The 20325-nt window shown below is 36.0% G+C and overlaps 1 long non-coding RNA gene across 1 annotated transcript in view; it reads right to left on the reverse strand.

Moving 5' to 3' along the window:
* Positions 1–511: 511 nt before the first annotated feature.
* The window catches only part of LOC135269216 (uncharacterized), a 295851-nt gene continuing 276037 nt past the window's right edge, over positions 512–20325 (reverse strand). The window contains exons 4-5 of the long non-coding RNA XR_010337531.1: positions 1471–1535; positions 512–584 (exon numbers count right to left, since the gene is read on the reverse strand). This is a non-coding gene — a long non-coding RNA (uncharacterized LOC135269216). The remainder of the gene's footprint in view (positions 585–1470; positions 1536–20325) is intronic.

Below are 20325 nucleotides of genomic sequence, written 5' to 3' on the forward strand. Positions count from 1 at the left end.
TCCTGTCCCTGTCCCTAACACTTGGCAGCAACAAATCTCTTCACCATCTCTGTAAATTTGACATTTCAAATGTATTATATAAATGGAATTATACAAAATTTGTATTAGTCCATTTTCATGCTACTATAATGACATCTAAGACTGGGTAATATGTAAAAGAAAGAGGTGTGGCCGGGCGCGGTGGCTCAAGCCTGTAATCCCAGCACTTTGGGAGGCCGAGGCGGGTGGATCACGAAGTCAAGAGATTGAGACCATCCTGGTCAACATGGTGAAACCCCGTCTCTACTAATACAAACAATTAGCTGGGCACGGTGGCGTGTGCCTGTAATCCCAGCTACTCAGGAGGCTGAGGCAGAAGAATTGCCTGAACCCAGGAGGCGGAGGTTGCGGTGAGCCGAGATCGCGCCATTGCACTCCAGCCTGGGTATCAAGAGTGAAACTCTGTCTCAAAAAAAAAAAAAAAGAAAGAAAGAAAGAAAGAGGTGTAATTGACTCACAGTTTTGCATGGCTGGGGAGGGCTCAGGAATCTTACAATCATGGTGGAAGGCACCTCTTCACAAGGCAGCAGGAGAGAGAATGAGTGCTGAGCAAAGAGAGAAGCCCCTTATAAAACCATCAGATTTCGTGATAACTCACTCACTATCATGAGAACAGCATGGGGGAAAACCACCTTCATGATTTAATTATCTCTGCCGGGTCCTGTCCTTGACACATGGGGATTATTACAATTCGAGGTGAGATTTGGGTGGGGACACAGAGCCAAACTATATCAGTATGCAACACTAGGAATTTGACTTTTTCACTCAGCATAATATCCTTGGGATTCAACCAAGTTGGGTGTATCAATAGTTCATTCCTTTCTATTGATGGGTAGTACTCCTTGGCAAGTGTACCATAGTTTTTTTTTTTAAAAAAAACATTCACTTATGAAAGCAATCTGTATTGTTTCCAGTTTGGGGCTCTTAGTAATAGAGCTGCTCTAAACATATGTGTACAGTTTTTTGTGGAGAAAAAAGTTTTCTTGTCTTCAAAATAAATGCTCCAGAGTGGAATTGTTGGGTCATATAGTTGACATGCATTTAGTTTTATAAGAAATCACCAAATAATTTCCCAGAATTACTGGAGCATTTTACATTCCCAACAGTAATGTATGTGAGATCCAGTTCTCCACATCTTTATCAACATATGTTATTACAAATTTTATACTAGTTATTCCAATAGTGGTATCTCTCTTTTATTGAGATTTTATTCACATACTGAAGAATTCACTTTAATGTATACAATTCAGTAGTGTTTAGTATATTTACAAGGTTGTGCTTCTATTACCAGTATCTAATTTCAGAACATTTTTATCACCACTAAAAGAAATCCAATACACATTAGTATTCTGTATTAGTTTATTTGCATTGCTATAGGGCAATCCCTGAGGCTGAGTGATTTATGAAGAAATGAGGTTTATTTTGACTCACGGTTCTGCAGGCTGTACAAGCATGGCACCAACATATCCTCAACTTCTGATGAGGGACTCAGGAAGCTTACAATCATGGCAGAAGGTGAAGGGAGAGCCAGAGCATCACATGGCAAGAAAAGGAACAAGAGAGAGGGGGCAAGAAAGAGAAGGGTGAGGTGTCAGACACTCTTAAACAGCCAGATCGCATGTAAACTAACTGAATGAGAACTCACTGATTACCAAAGAGATAGCACTAAGCCATTCATGGGGGATCCATCCCCATTATTCAAACATTGATTCCCCGTGATCCTCCAACATTGGAGGTCACATTTCAATATAATATTTGGATGGGACAAAATACCCAATTTATATCATAGTCATTCTGCATTCTTTGTCCCTAGCCCCATGACAACCACCATTCTGGTTTCTACCTCTATGGACTTCCTTTTTCTGAATGTATAATATAAATAAATCTTTATAAGGTGTTTCCTTTTATGTCTTGTTTCTTTCATTTAGCATAAGGGTTTCATGGTTCATTTATGTTGTAGCAGCTCAAATCCACTGTTGAGGCCATCTAGTGTATTTTTCATTTTAATTACTTTTAAATTCCAGAATTTCTTTTTGGTTCTTTTTAAATAATTTCTATCTCCTTATTAATATTCCCTATTTAGTGAGACATGGTTTTCATGAGAAATAGCTCTTTGAACTATTCAAGGTGTCTGTTTCATCTTTATTGAGTTTTATGGTGTGTGGTTTTTGAGGAATTATTTCATTTGTTTTAAATTTTCAAATTTTGTGTGTAAAATTAATCAGTACCATTTGTATGTCTTCTTTTGAAAAATGCCTATTCAGATCTTTTGCCCATTTTAAAATCAGATTATTAATTTTTTTTGGTAGAGTTGTTTGAGCTTCTAATAAATTCTCATTATTAATCCCTTGTAAGATGGGTAGTTTACAAATATTTTCTCACATTCTGAAGGTTGTCTCTTCAATTTGTTGATTGCCTCCTCATGCAGAAGCTTTTTAAACTTGAAATGACTCTATTTGTTTATTTATGCTTTGGTTGTGTGTGCTTGTGGGTACTATTCAAAAAATTTTTGCCTAGACCAATATCATGAAGAGTTTCCCCAGTATTTTCTTGTATACTTTTACAGTTTGAGGTCTTAGATTTATGTCTTCAATGCATAGGAATTTGATTTGAATTTTGTATATGGTGAGAAGTAGAGGTCTAATTTTATTCTTTTGCATATGGATATTCAGTTTCTCAGCACTAATTATTGAAAAGACTGTCCTTTTCCCAATGTAATGTTCTTGGCAAATTCATTGAAAATGAATTCACTGTAGACATACAAATTTGTTTCTGAGTTCTTCATTCTGTTCCATTTCTCTATGTGTCTGTTTTTATGACAGTACCATATTGTTTTGGTTTAATTTGAAGTTAATTTGAAGTATAATTTGAAGTCAGGATATGTAATTCCTTCAGTTTTGTTCTTTTTCTCAGGATTGATTTGGCTATTCTGGGTCTTTTGTGGTTTCATATAAATTTTAGAATTATTTTGTTTTCTATCTATGAAGAATGTCACTGATATTTTAATAGAGATTGCACTGAATCTGTGGATTGCTTTGAGTAATATGAACATTTTGGCAACATTGATTTTTCCATTACATAAAAAATAGAATATTTTACAGTTATTTTGTATTCTCTTCAATTTATTTCATCTATGTTTTATAGTTTTCAATATAGAAAACTTTCACTTCTTTGGTTAAGTTTATTGCTAGGTATCTCATTTTATTTGTAGCTATTGTAAATGTGAATATTTTCTTGATTTATTGCTCAGATTTTTTGCTGTTTGTATATAGGAATGCTACTAATTTTTTGTGTGTTGATTTTGTATCCTGCAACTTTACTGAGTTTGTGTACCAGAATTAGTATTTTTGGTGGAGTCTTTAGGTTTGTTCAAATATAAGATCATGTCATCTACAAACTAGGATATTTTGACTTCTTCCATTTCAATCTGGATGCCTTTTATTTCTTTCTCTTATCTGATTGCTGTAGCTGAGACTTCTAGTACCAAGTTAAATAACAGTGGTTAAAGTGGACATTCTTGTCTTGTTCTAGATGTTACAGGAAAGGCTTTCAGTTATTGCCCATTCAGTATGATATTAGCCAGGGGTCTCTCATATATGGCTTTTATTTTATTATGGCATGTTCCATCTATACCCAGTTTTCTGAGGGTTTTTAAAAATCATAAAAAGATGTCTAATTTTATCAAATGCTCTTTCAGCATCAATTGAAATAATCCTATAAATTTTGTCCTTCATTATGCTGACATGATACACTGCGTTAATTGATTTATGTATGTTGAACCATATTTGCATTCTTGGGACAAATCTCACTCAGTCATAATGAATAATCATTTTAATGTGTTGTTGAATTCAGTTTGCTAGTATTTTGTTGAGGATTTTTTTGCATCAGTATTCATTAGTAACATTAGCCTGTAGTGTTCTTTTTATCATGTGTCTTTTTTTGGTTTTGGTATCACAGTAATACTGGCCTTGGCCAGTCATGGTGACTCATGCCTGTAATCCCAGTACCTTGGGAGGCTGAGGTGGGGGATCAACAGAGGTCAAGAGTTCGAAAGCAGCCTGGCCAACATGGCAAAGCACCGTCTCTACTAAAAATACAAAAATTAGACAGGCATGGTGGCATGCACCTGTAATCCCAGGTACTTGGTAGGCTGAGGCAGGAGAATCACTGGAACCTGGGAGGCGGAGGTTGCAGTGAGCTGAGATCACGCCATTGCACTCCAGCCTGTGAGACAGAGTGAGATTCCCTCTCAAAAACAACAACAACAACAACAAAAACAACAACAAACTGGTTTTACAGAATTAATGGGGAAGTAGTCCCTCCTCTATTTTTCAGAATAGTTAGAGTAAAATTGGTATAATTTCTTCTTTAAATGTATAGAAGAATTTAGCAGTGAATCTATGAGGTCCCAAATTTTCTTTGCTGGGAGACATTTTATTATGGCTTTTCTCTTGATACTTGTTATTGTTTTGCTCAGGTTTTGAATTTATTCATGGTATAATCTTGGTAGGTTATATGTGCCTATGTATTTATTAATCTCTTCTAGATTTTCCAATTTATTGGCATATAGTTGCTCATAGTAGCCACCAATGGTTCTTTGAATTTCTGGAATATCAGTTGTAATGTCTCCTTTTTAATCTCCAATTATATTTCTTTGTCTTCGATCTTTCCTTCTTAGTGTGGCTATAGTTTTATCAATTTTGTTTAACTTTTCTAAAATCCAACTTTTTCTTTCATTGACTTTTTGTATTTCTTCTTCATTTATTAATTTATTTTTTCTTTTTTTTGCCCCAACCCCTGTTTTCTTCATTTATATATTTTTTACTTTTGCTCTTACCTTTGTTATTATTTCTTTTCATTTATAATTTGGGTTTGGATTGCCCTTGCCTTTCTAATTGTTTAAGATGTATCAGGCTGTTTATTTCAAGTTTTTCAAATTTTTTGATATACACACTTTCCTCTTAGGTTTTAATATGTTGTGATTTCATTATTATTTGCTTCAATAAACTTTTTAATTTTCTTCTTAATTTTTTCATTGATCCACTGGTCATTCAGAACATTGTTTAATTATCATGTTTGTATAGTTTCCAAAATTTCTTTTCTTTTTTATTTTAGTTTTATTTCATCATTGTCAGAAAAGTCTTTTGATTTTATTTAAAATTTTTGAATGTATTAAGACTTGCTTTGTGACCTAATATACAGTCCATCTTTAAGAATAATTCATGTGCTAAGGAGAAGAATGTGTATTCTACAGCTATTAGATAAAATGGCCTGTAAATATATATTAATTCCATTTGGTGTATAGTTCAGATTCAGTCTGATACCTCTGTTGACTTTCTGTTGAAATATTTGTTCAAAGGTGAAAGTGAAGTGATGAAGCCTCAAGTTATGATTGCATTGGAGTGTATCTCTTTCTTTTCTTTTTTTAATTTTAATTTACTTATTTATTTATTTTATTGTACTTTGGGTTCTGGAGTACATATGAAGATCATGCAGGATTGTTGCATAGGTACATAAATGGCCAGGTGGTTTACCACCTTCATCCCCCCCATCACCTTTATCTGGCATTTCTCCCCATGTTATCGCTCCCAAATCTCCCCACCCCCTCCCGTCCCTCCCTTAGCCCCTCAACAGACCCCAGTGTGTGATGTTGCCCTCCCTGTGTTCATGTGTTCTCGTTGTTCAACACCCGCCTATGAGTGAGAACATGTGGTGTTTGATTTTCTGTTCTTGTGTCAGTTTGCTGCGAATGATGCTTTCCGGATTCATCCATGTCCCTACAAAGGAAACGAACTCATCGTTTTTGATGGCTGCATAGTATTCCATGGTGTATATGTGCCACATTTTCTTTGTCCAGTCTATCATTGATGGACATTTGGGTTGGTTCCAGGTCTTTGCTATTGTAAACAGTTCCACAATGAACATACGTGTGCCTGTGTCTTTATAATAGAATGATTTATAATCCTTTGGGTATATACCCAGTAATGGGATTGCTAGGTCAAATGGAATTTCTATTTCTAGGTCCTTGAGGAATCGCCACGCTGTCTTCCACAATGGTTGAACTAATTTACACTCCCACCAACAGTGTAAAAGTGTTCCTATTTCTCCACATCCTCTCCAGCATCTGTTGTCTCCAGATTTTTTAATGATCGCCATTCTAACTGGCATGAGATGGTGTCTCAATGTGGTTTTGATATCCATTTCTCTAATAACAAGTGATGATGCGCATTTTTTCATGTTTGTTGGCCTCATAAATGTCTTCTTTTGAAAAGTGTCGTTCAAATCCTTTGCCCATGTTAGAATGGGTTTGTTTGTTTTTTTCTTCTAAATCTGTTTTAGTGCTTTGTAAATTCTGGATATTAGCCCTTTGTCAGATTGGTAGACTGTAAAAATTTTTCCCATTCTGTTGGCTGCCAGTTCACCCTAATGATGGTTTCTTTTGTTGTACAGAAGCTCTGGAGTTTAATTAGATCCTATTTGTCTATTTTGGCTTTTGTTTCCAATGCTTTTGGTGTTTTGGTCATGAAGTCCTTGCCTATGCGTATGTCCTGAATGGTTTTGCCTAGGTTTTCTTCCAGGGTTTTTATGGTGTTAGGTCTTATGTTTAAGTCTTTAATCCTTCTGGAGTTAATTTTAGTGTAAGCTGTGAGGAAGGGGTCCAGGTTCTGCTTTCTGTACCTGGCTAACCAGTTTCCGTAACACCTTTTATTAAACAGGGAATTCTTTCTCCATTGCTTGTTTTTGTCAGGTTTGTCAAAGATCAGATGGTTGTAGATGTGTGGTGTTGCCTCTGAGGCCTCTGTTCTGTTCCATTGGTCTAAATCCCTGTTTTGGAACCATTACCATGCTGTTTTGATTACTGTAGCCTTGTAGTATAGTTTGAAGTCAGGTAGTATGATGCCTCCAGCTTTGCTCTTTTTACTTAAGATTGTCTTGGCTATGCAGGCTCTCTTTTGATTCCATATGAAGTTTAAGGTGGTTTTATCCAGTTCTGTGAAGCGGGTCATTGGTAGCTTGATGAGGAGAGTATTGAATCTATAAATCACTTTGGGTTGTATGGCCATTTTCACGATATTGATTCTTTCTTTAGTTCTAATAACATTTGCATTATATATCTGGGTACTTGAGTGTTGGGTGCTCATATATTTACAATTGATATATCCCGTTGCTGAATTGACCCCTTCATCATTATATAGAGGTGATGTTATTAGTACTGTCTCTAATCTCTTTTTATAACTTTTATCTTGAAATCTATTTTGCCTGATATAAGTATAGCTACTCTTGTTTTCTGTTTGTTTTTATTGGCATGATATATTTTTCTATTTTTTTTAAGTCTGTGTGTGTCTTCATAAGTGAAGTGTTTTTTGTGTAGATGATAGATTTTTGAGTCTTTTTAAAAATCCATTCAGGAATCTATGTTTTTTGACTGGAGATTTAGTCTATTTACTTTCAATCTTATTATTTATAAGTAAAAACCTACTTCTACTATTTTGTTATTTTTTTTCTGGTGGCTTTGTAGTCTTCTTTTCCTTCATTTCTGTCTTCTTTTAAGTGAAGGCATTTTTTTTTCTGATGTTATGTTTTAATTTATTTCATTTTATTTTTTGTGCTTACCTTGTGTGTTTTTTGATTCGAGTTTATCATAAGGCTTCCAAATGCTATCTTCTAACCAATTTATAAAAACTGATAAAAATTTGCACTAATTTCATAAACAAACACACAAACGTGAAAATACAACTAACAAAAACTCTATGAGTTCATATCCTTTGCAGAGACATAAATGAAGTTGGACATCATCATTCTCAGTAAACTAACAGGAACAGAAAACCAAACACCTCATGGTCTCACTCATAAGTGGAAGTTGAACAATGAGAACACATGGACACAGGAAGGTTAACATCATACATTGGAGCCTGTTGAGGGGTGCAGGGCACGGGTAAGAAAAACATTAGGATGAATACCTAATGCATACTGGGATTAAAACATAGATGATGGGTTGATGGGTGTGGCAAACCACCATGGCACATGTATATCTAGGAAACAAACCTGAATGTTCTGCACATGTATCCCAGAACTTAGAGTAAAATAAAAAAATTCTACACTTTAAGTTAATCCCCCTGCTTTTTAACTTTTTGTTGTTTATTTCTTTTTGTACTATGTTTTGTAAAGTTATAGTTATTATTTTAATTGCTTCATTTTTTAGTCCTTCTAGTTAAGAGTTTGCATGCCACAATTACAGTACAATATTCTGTGTTTTCCTGTATACTTACTATTACCAGTGAGTTTCGTACCTTCAGATTATTTCTTTTTTTCTCACTGATGACCTTTTTTTTTCTCACTAAAGAGCTCCTTTCAACATTTCTTGTAGAATAGATCTGATATTGATTAAATTCCTCAGCTTTCTTTGTCTGGGAAAATCTTTATTTCTCCTTCATGTCTGAAGGATATTTTTTCCAGATATACTATTCAAGAGTACAAGGTTTTTTTCTTTCAGCACTTCAAATATGTCATGCCACTATCTCCCGTCCTGTAAGATCTCCTCTTAAATGTCTGCTGTCAGATGTATGGAACTCCATTGTATGTTATTTATTTATTTTGTCTTGCTGCTTTTATGATCATTTCTCACTTTCAACCTTTGATAGTCTAATTATTAAATGCATTTGGCAGTCTTCTTTGGATTAAATCTTCTTAGTGTTTATAACTTTCTTGTACTTGAATATTGATTTCTCTAGGTTTGAGAAGTTCTCTGATACCCCTTTGAATAAGCATTCTTCTCTTACTGCCTTCTCTACCTATTTTTTAAGGACAGTGACTCATAGATTTGCTGTTTTGGGGATATTTACTAGATGCTGTAGACATGATTTATTGTTTTTTATTCTTTTTTCTTTTGCTTCTTTGACTGTGTATTTTCAAATGACCTGTCTTCAAGCTCGCTAATTCTTTCTTCTGCTTGATGAATTCTCTTAAGAAACTCTGATGTATTCTTTGTCATTTTTGTTTTTCAACTACAAAATATGTATTTTACTACTTTTTTTCTTTTTTTCTTTCTTTTTTTTTTTTTTTTGAGATGGAGTTTCGCTGTTGTTACCCAGACTGGAGTTCTTTTTTTATCATTTATCTAACAGAACTCTGAATTTCTTCTGTGTGTTATCTTAAATTTCCCCAGTTCTCTCAAAACAGCTATTTTGATTACTCTGTCGGAAAAGTCACATATACCCTGTTTCTTTAGGATTGGTACCCGGTGCTTTGTTTTTTTTTTTTTTTTCTTTTTTATTGCATTTTAGGTTTGGGGGTACATGTGAAAAACATGCAAGATTGCTGCATAGCTGCATACGTGGCAGTGTGATTTGCTGCCTTCCTCCCCTTCACCTATATGTGACATTTCTCCCCGTGTCTTCTCTCCCCAACTCCCCACCCCCCGCTGTCCACCCCCACTCCCCCCAACAGACCCCAGGGTATAGTGCTCCCCTCCCTGTGTCCATGTGTTTCCATTGTTCAACACCCGTCTATGAGTGAGAACATGCGGTGTTTGATTTTGTGTTCTTGTGTCAGTTTGCTGAGAATGATGGTTTCCAGGTTCATCCATGTCCCTACAAAGGATGCGAACTCATCGTTTTGATGGCTGCATAATATTCCATGGTGTATATGTGCCACATTTTTCCTGTCCAGTCTATCATCGATGGGCATTTGGGTTCATTCCAGGTCTTTGCTATTGTAAACTGTGCTGCAATGAACATTCGTGTGCATGTGTCCTTATGGTAGAACAATTTATAATCCTTTGGATATATACCCAGTAATGGGATTGCTGGGTCAAATGGAATTTCTATTTCTAGGTCCTTGAGGAATCGCCACACTGTCTTCCACAATGGTTGAATTAATTTATACTCCCACCAACAGTGTAAAAGTGTTCCTATTTCTCCACATCCTCTCCAGCATCTGTTGTCTCCAGATTTTTTAATGATCGCCATTCTAAGTGGCGTGAGATGGTATCTCAATGTAGTTTTGATTTGCATTTCTCTAATGACCAGTGATGATGAGCATTTTTTCATATGTTTGTTGGCCTCATGTATGTCTTCTTTTGTAAAGTATCTGTTCATATCCTTTGCCCATTTTTGAATGGGCTTGTTTCTTTATTTCTTGTAAATCTGTTTTAGTTCGTTGTAAATTCTGGATATCAGTCCTTTGTCAGATGGGTAAGCTGCAAAAATTTTTTCCCATACTGTTGGTTGCCGATTCACTCTAATGACTGTTTCTTTTGCCGTGCAGAAGCTGTGGAGTTTGATTACGTCCCATTTGTCTATTTTGGCTTTTGTTGCCAATGCTTTTGGTGTTTTGGTCATGAAGTCCTTGCCTATGCGTATGTCCTGAATGGTTTTGCCTAGGTTTTCTTCTAGGGTTTTTATGGTATTAGGTCTTATGTTTAAGTCTTTAATCCATCTGGAGTTAATTTTAATGTAAGGTGTCAGGAAGGCGTCCAGTTTCTGCTTTCTGCATATGGCTAGCCAGTTTTCCCAACACCACTTATTAAACAGGGAATCCTTTCCCCATTGCTTGTTTTTGTCAGGTTTGTCAAAGATCGGATGGTTGTAGTTATGTGGTGTTGCCTCTGAGGCCTCTGTTCTGTTCCATTGGTCTGTATCTCTGTTTTGGTACCAGTACCATGCTGTTTTGATTACTGTAGCCTTGTAGTAGAGTTTGATGTCCAGTAGTGTGATGCCTCCCTCTTTGTTCTTTTTTCTTAGAATTGACTTGGTTATGCGGGCTCTGTTTGGTTCCATGTGAAGTTTAAGGTGGTTTTCTCCAGTTCTGTGAAGAAGGTCATTGGTAGCATGATGGGGATAGCGTTGAATCTGTAAACTACTTTGGGCAGTATGTCCATTTTCACAATATTGATTCTTCCTAACCATGAACATGGAATGTTTCTCCATCTGTTTGTGTCCTCTCTTATTTCGTTGATCAGTGGTTTGTAGTTCTCCTTGAAGAGGTCCTTTACGTTCCTTGTTAGTTGTATTCCTAGGTATTTTATTCTCTTTGTAGCAATTGTGAATGGCAGTTCGTTCTTGATTTGGCTCTCTTTAAGTCTGTTATTGGTGTATAGGAATGCTTGTGATTTTTGCACATTGATTTTGTATCCTGAGACTTTGCTGAAGTTGCTTATCAGTTTCCGGAGATTTTGGGCTGAGATGATGGGGTCTTCTAGATATACAATAATGTCATCTGCAAATAGAGACAATTTGACTTCCTCCTTTCCTAATTGAATACCCTTTATTTCTTTTTCTTGCCTAATTGCTCTGGCTAGAACTTCCAGTACTATATTAAATAGGAGTGGTGAGAGAGGGCATCCTTGTCTAGTGCCCGATTTCAAAGGGAATGCTTCCAGTTTTTGCCCAGTCAGTATGATATTGGCTGTTGGTTTGTCATAAACAGCTTTTATTATTTTAAGATACGTTCCATCAATACCTAGTTTTTTGAGGGTTTTTAGCATAAAGGGCTGTTAAATTTTGTCAAAGGCCTTCTCTGCATCAATTGAGAAAGTCATGTGGTTTTTGTTTTTGGTTCTGTTTATGTGGTGAATTACATTTATAGACTTGTGTATGTTGAACCAGCCTTGCATCCCCGGGATGAATCCTACTTGATCATGGTGGATAAGCTTTTTGTTGTGCTGTTGCAATCGGTTTACCAGTTTTTTATGGAAGATTTTTGCATCTATGTTCATCATGGATATTGGCCTGTAGTTTTCTTTTCTTGTTGAGTCTCTGCCGGGTTTTGGTATCAGGATGATGTTGGTCTCATAAATTGATTTGGGAAAGATTCCCTCTTTTTGGATTATTTGGAATAGTTTCAGAAGGAATGGTATCAGTTCCTCTTCGTATATCTGGTAGAATCTGGCTGTGAACCCATCTGGACCTGGCCTATTTTGGATGGTAGGCTCTTAATTGTTGCCTTGACTTCAGACCTTGTTATTGGTCTATTCAGGGTTTCGACTTCTTCCTGGTTTAGGCTTAGGAAGAGGCAACTGTCCAGGAATTTATCCATTTCTTCCAGGTTTTCTAGTTTATGTGCATAGAGTTGTTTGTAATAATCTCTGATGATGGTTTGAATTTCTGTGGAATCTGTGGTGATATCCCCTTTATCATTTTTACCCGCTGCTTTGATTTGGTCAAGTAATGTTTTCCTGGATAATCTTGATACTTGTAGATGTTCATCTGTGTGTGGGCATTGAAGAGTTAGGTATTTCTTATAGTTTTCACAATCTGGGCTTCTTTTTACCATCTTTCTTGGGAAGGTTTGCCAGGTATTTGAAGGGACTTAGATGTTGTTATCTAAGACATATCTGCACCGAGGGGAACCCCAGCTCAGTAATACTGTGATTTGTGCAGAATTGTAGAGATATCACTTTGGTGGTCTTGGATAGAATCTGGAAGAATTTTCTGGAGTATCAGGCAGAGACTTTTGTTCTCTGCCTTACTTTTTTCCAAACAAAAGGAATGTGTCTCTCTCTCTCTGCTGAGCTATTTGGAGTTGGGTGAGGGGTGACACAAGCATATCTGTGGCCACCACCACTAAGAATACACTGGGTCAGAACTGAAGCCAGTATTGTACTTGCCCAAGGCCTACTGTAACCACTAACAGGCTACCACCTATATTTGCCCAAGGATCTGGAACTCTAGAATGAGTAGGTGATCAGGACAGTGAATTCGTGTTTTTCTTTTCAGAGTGGTGAGTTCTCCCAGGCTTAACCCAGGTCATAAGATGCAGTCTGGGAGCCAAGACTTTGGGCCAAAAACCTTAGAAATTAATCTGGTGCTCTATTCTACTGTGGCCAAGCTGGCATTCAAACCACAAGACAAGGTCCTTCTCACTTTCGTCTTTTTTTTTTTACAGACAGCGGAGTCTCTTCTGATGGTTGTCACCATCACAGGCCCATGGAGAGTACTGCCAGACTACGACCAATGTTCACTTAAGGCTTATGAACTCTTCAGTGACCTCGTGGTGAATGCCATCAGGCTTGTGATTTACCCTTCAGGGCAGTGGGCTCTCCTTTGTTCCAGGGCAGGTCTTCAAATGCAGTCTAAGAGTGAAGGCCTGGAAGCTGGAATGATGAGGGTCCTTTTTTTTTTTTTTTTTTGACAGGATCTCTCATTCTGTCACTTAGGCATTGTAGCCTCAAAATCCCCAGGCTCATAATTCTCACACCTCAGCCTCATGAGTGGTTAAGACTACAGGCATGTGCCACCATGCCCAGCTAATTTTTATATTTTGTTGTAGAGACAGGGTTTCACCATGTTGCCCAGGCTGTTTAACTTCTTAGTTCGAGTGATCTGCGTAGCTTGGCCTCCCAGTGTATTGAGATTACAAGAGTGAGCCACTGTGTCCGGCTTCCACCAATTGGTGCTCTCTCCTATGGCCAAGCTCAGACCTGATTTTTTGTGTCATGAATGTGTTCGTGTGTGTGTGTATAGACAGTTTTTAAATTTGATGTTCCATTAGAGTGGATGAATGGTGGAGGCTTCCATTCGGCCATCTTCCTCTGACCCAACTCCTCTATTTTATTTCTGTTCTTACAGAGAAAAGAAAGTCTCAAGAGAAATGTCAAGTATTTTCAGCTTCTTGTTTACTCTGGGCATATCTGCTGCAGTGGATTTTAGGATAAGAAAATAATTAGTTGCTTTTTATGTAGTTTTCTGTAGATGGCAGCAGAGCATCCCCACAAAAACAAACAAACAAACAAAAACCAATGTCCTCCTCCACCCTTTGTGTTAAAAAAAAAATGAAAAAGAAGTGGATGTGTTTTGGCTGCCTTGAATGCTGAAATCCTCGCTTGAAAATAATGCTTTTAATATGCGTTTGCAAAATTGTGAGATGAAAAAGATTAATATTTTTAAAAATGATCTTTCAAAATTGTAAGGTTGAATTAAACTTTACATGTTTTTATTGGCTGTTTTTTTCCTCTAATTTATATTTTTACTTCTATTGTACATTTTTCACTTAGGAGTTTTAAAGGATGACATTTTTTACCATTATAAAAATAATACATCTCATTAAAAAAATTAGGAACTTCAGAAATGTTGTTAAAGAGAAAGCAACATTTAGAGTCACTATTAAAATTTTGATATATCTCCTGACTCTATGCTGGTGTTTTGGTGTATTTGAGGTTAAAATTATATATTTTGTCCAGATTTTCTCTATATTTTTTAATTAAATTATTATTATGACCCTCTATATCTCAATAAATGCTTTTCTTAATGTCCTTTAAAATAACTCAATTAAAAATTTTAAGATAATGCATATCTATTATTTTTGTATATTGCTAATAATTTTTATATTTATTTATCTTGATAAAAAAATTTTTTTGATACAGAGTCTTGTTCTGTTGCCCAGGCTGGAATGCCAGATTAAATTTTGAATTACTTTTTCAACCCTTCCCCCGATTTAGAATTTTTAAAACTCATGTTGCTTGAAATCTGCATATTCATTTGAGAAGTAACATCTTCAAAATAATTAGTTTTCTCATTCAAATATGTAGCTTATTCCTTTATTGATTTAATTTCTTTATATTCCCCAGTAATATTTCACCACTTTTTCCGTGTGATTGCAGAATATTTCTTTTTAAACATATTTCTAGTAGTTTCTATTTTCCTTATAGTGACTAGAAAGTGGTTTAACAATGAGTGAGGAAAATAAAGGCCCATTAAATTCCTCATATAATAGAATAGCTAACATGTCTTACCGTTGTAATTCATTATACAATTTATTGAAATATTTTTATGTAATACATGCGTATTGTTGGAACACTGGGCAATATATAAAACCAAAAAGAAGACAAAAAGACAAAAATTATCTATGATCTCAAGTCCCATTAATACCAACTATTTGTATATTTCCTTCTGGCTGTTTTTGGGGTTCTCTACTTTCCTGTTTGTGTTTCTAATTGAACAATTATACATGGAAACATGCTTCTTCTAAAAAATTCAAACAATACAGAATAATATAAGTTAGGAAATATCATAAAAGAAAGTTTCTTCTTCACCAAATCCACTTCTCTATACACCCTTCCAGGCAAGTAGTGCTGATAGTTCAATAGTTCAGTGTATATTCTTATGTTTTTCTATGCATTCATACGCACACACAGATACATCATGCACCCATACAGATACATTTTCTGTTGCCTTATTCATAGTTATTTTTATGATTGTATCATTTTTGTATGAAAACAATGTTCATTCTGTGTTTATTTAGTATTAATATCTCCATACAGCTATTAAACCAGGGTTGTTAATTATTTTACTGAAATCCTTTTTATTCTTAATAATTGTTTCTTACTTGATCTGTTGACTTGTAAAAAAAATATTAATCTGTCTGGGCACAGTGGCTATGTTTGTAATCCCAGCACTTTGGGAGGATAGAGGCAGGCGGATCGTGAGGTCAGGAGTTCGAGACCAGCTTGTGTAATATGGTGAAACCACATTTCTACTAAAAAATACAAAAGTTAGCCAGGCTTGGTGGCACACACCTGTAGTACCAGCTATTTGGGAGGCGGAGGCAGGAGAATCACTTGAACCCGGGAGGCAGAGGTTGCAGTGAGCTGAGATCGTTCCACTGCACTCCAGCTTGGGTGACAGAGTGAAACTCCATCTCAAAAAAAAAAAACTATTAATTTATTCAACAAATATTTATGGAGTCCCTATCACTTGCTAAAAACTGCTGTAGCCTCTAGAGAGATAGATGTGGACAAAATAAACAAAAATTCCCATCTTTATGGAATGTATATTTTGAAGCAATTAAGTATTTACTTCCACCTTTGGTGTATAAATATGATCATTTTATCCTTGTTGGTACTGGTGATTTTTATTTAAAAAAATCTTTGAGTGTTTGGTAAAAAAATTTATGTTCCTTAATTTGCATATCTGTAATTATTAGTGAGATTAAGCAATTCCACGCCTTTTTAGCAATTGTGCTTTCTCATCATAAATTCTCTATTGTAAGTCCTTTGCCAATTTGTCATTTTGGTGTAATATTTTTGGCATTTATTTATTGGTGCCAATTTTTCTTATTGCTTTGTTTCTTTTGTTAACTTACATTTTTTAAGTCTTTCTATAACCAACTTCTAAGGTTTTCACTATACTAGACATTTTTCATTTGAATAATGAGACATTAATACTTTAATTATACTGTAATGAGTTTGGGATTCCGTGAATAATTTTTGGGAGTAAAGATATTGAAGCCAACATAGGCATAACTGCTGTGGTGTGTCGTGATCTAAATGTAATTGTAGCCTTTTTTGTTGTTGTTGCGGTTTCGCTCTTGTTGCCCAGGCTGGAGTGCAATGGTGTGCTCTCGGCTCACCACAACCTCCACCTCCCGGGTTCAAGAAATTCTCCTGCCTCAGCCCCCTGAGTAGCTGGGATTACAGGCATGTGCCACCACACCCGGCTAATTTTGTATTTTTAGTAGAGACTGGGTTTCTCCATGTTGGTGAGACTGATCTCCAACTTCTGATCTCAGGTGATCTGCCCACCTCAGGCTTCCAAAGTGCTGGGATTACAGGCATGAGCCACCGGGCCCGGCTAGTTGTAGCCTTTTTAAAGCCTTGATACGCATTTGCCTCTCATACATTTTTTATTTATTATTATTTAGAAATAATGTAAATCTTATAGAAAATATGCCAGAATAATGCAGATAACTCCCATATTCTTTGTTCAGGCTGACTGTTTAAGAGCTTGCCACGTTTGTTCATTATTCTCTGTTTACATATTGCTATATCTCTTTATCATCAATCTACTTATCTTTGCTGAAACATTTCACATTAAGTTATATACTTCATACATCTTAACTTTTAAATAATTTTATTATTTCCAAAAAACAAGGGCAGTCAATTCTATAATAAGCACAGTTCAGTTTTCAAATTTAGGACATTTAACACTTTATATTACCAATGCTGTTTTTTTTAATTTACCTGACAATAATCTTGCTAACAATTTATTTATACAGTCTATTATCATATATTTCAAATACCTGTCATATCTTCTTGGTGTGTTTTAATCTAGAAAAATTCCTAAGCCTTTCAGGTTATGAATCCTGTGTAATGACACCACAAAAATAATTCTGTATTATGGCCACAAACTTTTGTTTTACAACTGTATTGGAGGTATATTTTACAAAATATAAACCCACTAATTTTACGTATATATTAATGAGTTTTGGTAAATATATAAAATTGTGCAGCCACCATCATAACCAGATTTAAAACACCTTCCAAAAGTCCTTTTCTATTTATCATCAATATTTGTCTCCACCAATGCCCAATGACAACTAGTGATTGGCTCTCTGTCTCCATAGCTTTTCCTTTTCTAAAATTTCTTATGTGTGGGATCATAGAGTACATAGACTTTTGCATTTTGCTCTTTTCACTTAGCAAAATGTTTTTTGATTTCATCCATGTTGTAGCACGGATCATTACTTTGTTTCTTATTCCACTGTGTGGATATACTACATGTTGTTTATCCATTCACTGGCTGATGGAAATTTGGGCTGCTTTTACTTGTTTACTATGGATAATGTTGGTATAAATATTCATTTTTAAGTTTTAGTCTGACATATATTCTTATTTCTCTTGAGTTTACACCTAGAAGTAGAATTGCTGTGTTATACGTAACTCTATGTTTAACATTTTGAAAAACTGTACTGTTTCAAATTGGTTACACCATTGCACAAGCAATGAATAAGTATTCCTATTTCATGGCATCCGCACCAGGATTTGTTATTGTCAGTCTTTGGTTATTAGCTATCCCAGTGGGTATGAAGTAGTACCTTTCTGTATATCATCTTTGAGAATATCTATTTGGAACTTTGCCCATTTTTAAATTTTTTTTTTAGTCTCTATTATTAAGTTTTAATAATATTTGTATATTCTTTATATAGTGTGGATAACAATTTTTAGAAAAATTACACAGTTACAAAGCCATCACCTTAATCACTTCATAGAACATTATCCTATTTCCAATAAGATATATAGATCTCATTAACATTTAATCTGTGTCCCCAGCTCAATCCCAAGGCAATTATTAAATCTACTTTCTATTTCTATAGATTCGCCTTTATGGGATATTTTATGTCAGTGGAATAATACAATACGTGGTCTTTTGCATTTGGCTTCTTTTACTAAAAATAATGTTTCTGAGGTTCATCAATTTTACAACATGGATTAAAATTTTATTTTTTATAGATGAATGATATTCCATTATGTAGACATATAATATTTTATCTAATTATCTGTTTGGCTGGTCCACTTTTGGCTATTACATATAATGTTACAATTAACATTCATGAATAAATTGTTTTTGGCAACTGGCTTTATTGAGATATAATTTAGATATCAAATTTACCCATTAAAGTGTAGAATTTAATGTTTTAAATATATTTGCAGGTTTTTTATAGTCATTATCACAATCAACTTTAGGGTTCTTTAGTTTGTAATTTTTACAACTTATAATAGTTTTGCTGGGAAGGATATTCAAGGTTTTTAGTGGAACCATCCTGCAAGTGGAATCCTTAATGCAATAAAGTATCTTTGCATTAAAATTTTATCACATTTTAAATATTGGTAACATAATGGAATAAAAATAATGTCCAAAAAAAGAGAGAATGGTGCAATGAAGGATGAACTACTCAAGTAATGTTTACATAAAGTTGTATGGGAATAATTTTAAAATTGACAGGTGACTAAGGAGGAGAAGGTGGAGCAAGATGACCAAATATAGCCTTCCAGTGATCAACCCCAACTCCAGGAACACCAAATTGAACAACTATCTACAGAAAGCATCTTCATAAGAAGAAAAAATTAGGTGAGAAATTATAACACCTGGTTTTAGCATCATGTTAAGAAAAAAGGCACTGAAGAGGGTAGAAAAGGCAGTCTTGAATTGCAAACACTACTCTTGCTCCATCTCTTGATGGTAATCATGTGCCAAGGAGAGAGAATCTGTGTGCTTGGTGGAGACAGATCACAGTGATTATAAGTTTTTGCATTGGAACTCTTTGCTGCCCTGTCATAGCAAGAAGCAACATGGGGCCGAATTCATCCAGCACCCACACAGGGTGCATTTAGATCAGCACTAACCAGTGAAAAATCATCCATTCCAGTGGTTGAAACCTGAGTTTTGGCTAGCCTCACCACCATAGGCTAAAGTGCTCCGGGGTCCTACATAAACTTGAAAGGCAGTCTTGGCCACAAGTACTGCAATACTTGGGTGAGTTCTCGTATTATGCTGGGCCAAGAGCCAGTAGAGATGAAGCCATCTAGGGAGACACTAGCAAGGGTGGCCAAAGGAGTGCATGCATAATCTCTCCCTAAACCCCAGGAAAACAGATCACAGCTTCAGCAACAACTCCCATTTCAGTAGAGGAAAGGAAAAAGTAAAGAAGACTTTGTCTTGCAACTTGGATATCAGCTTAGCCATAATTGTATAGGGCAACAGGCACTGTCCTAAGGCCCTCATTTCAGACCTTATCTTCCATATGAAATTTCTAGACACATCCTGGGTGAGAGGAAACCTGCTGCCTTGAAGGGAAGAACCCAGTCCTGGCAGGATTTATAACCTGCTGACTAAAGAGTCCTTGGGCCTTGAATAAATGTGACCAGCTCCCAGGGAGTACTTGGCTGTGGGCCTTGGATGAGACTTAGGGCCATGCTGGCTTCAGGCGTAACCCAGTGTGTTTCTAACTGTTTGAGGGCCACAGGAAGAGACGCCTTCTGCTTGAGGAAAGAACAGGCAAGAGTAAAGCGTATTTATTTCTTAAAGTTTGGGTACGAGCTCACCCAAAGTAGGGTAGAGCACCAACTAGGCTCCTGGGGAACCTGATTCCAGGCCTTGAATCATGGATGGCATGTCTAAGTCTTTTCTGGGTCAGATGGGAGCCTGTTGCCCTAAAGCTACAGACCGAGGTCTGGCCGTATTTGCCACAAGCTGAATTAAGAGCCCTTGGACATTGAGTTAACATCAGCAGCAGCCTAGTATTACCTGATGTGGGTCTAGGGTGGTGGTGACCATGGGGAGAGATCCCTTCTGTAGTACAAAAAGAGAGAAAGGAAAAGGATGTACTTTGGTTTATGGATTGGGTGCTAGCTCAGCAGTGGTAGAATATATCACCAAGTATATTCCTAAGCTTCTCAACTTCAGGTTTCTGGCTCCCAGATAGCATTGCTGGGCCAAAGGGGAGTTTGCTGCCCTAAAAGGAAGGACACAAGCCTGGCTGGATTTGTCACCTGATGACTTAGGAGCCATT

This window comes from Aotus nancymaae, unplaced genomic scaffold, assembly GCF_030222135.1.
Source record: "Aotus nancymaae isolate 86718 unplaced genomic scaffold, 86718_ANA_hifiasm-v0.15.2.pri h1tg000004l, whole genome shotgun sequence".
Taxonomy (NCBI): Eukaryota; Metazoa; Chordata; class Mammalia; order Primates; family Aotidae; genus Aotus; species Aotus nancymaae.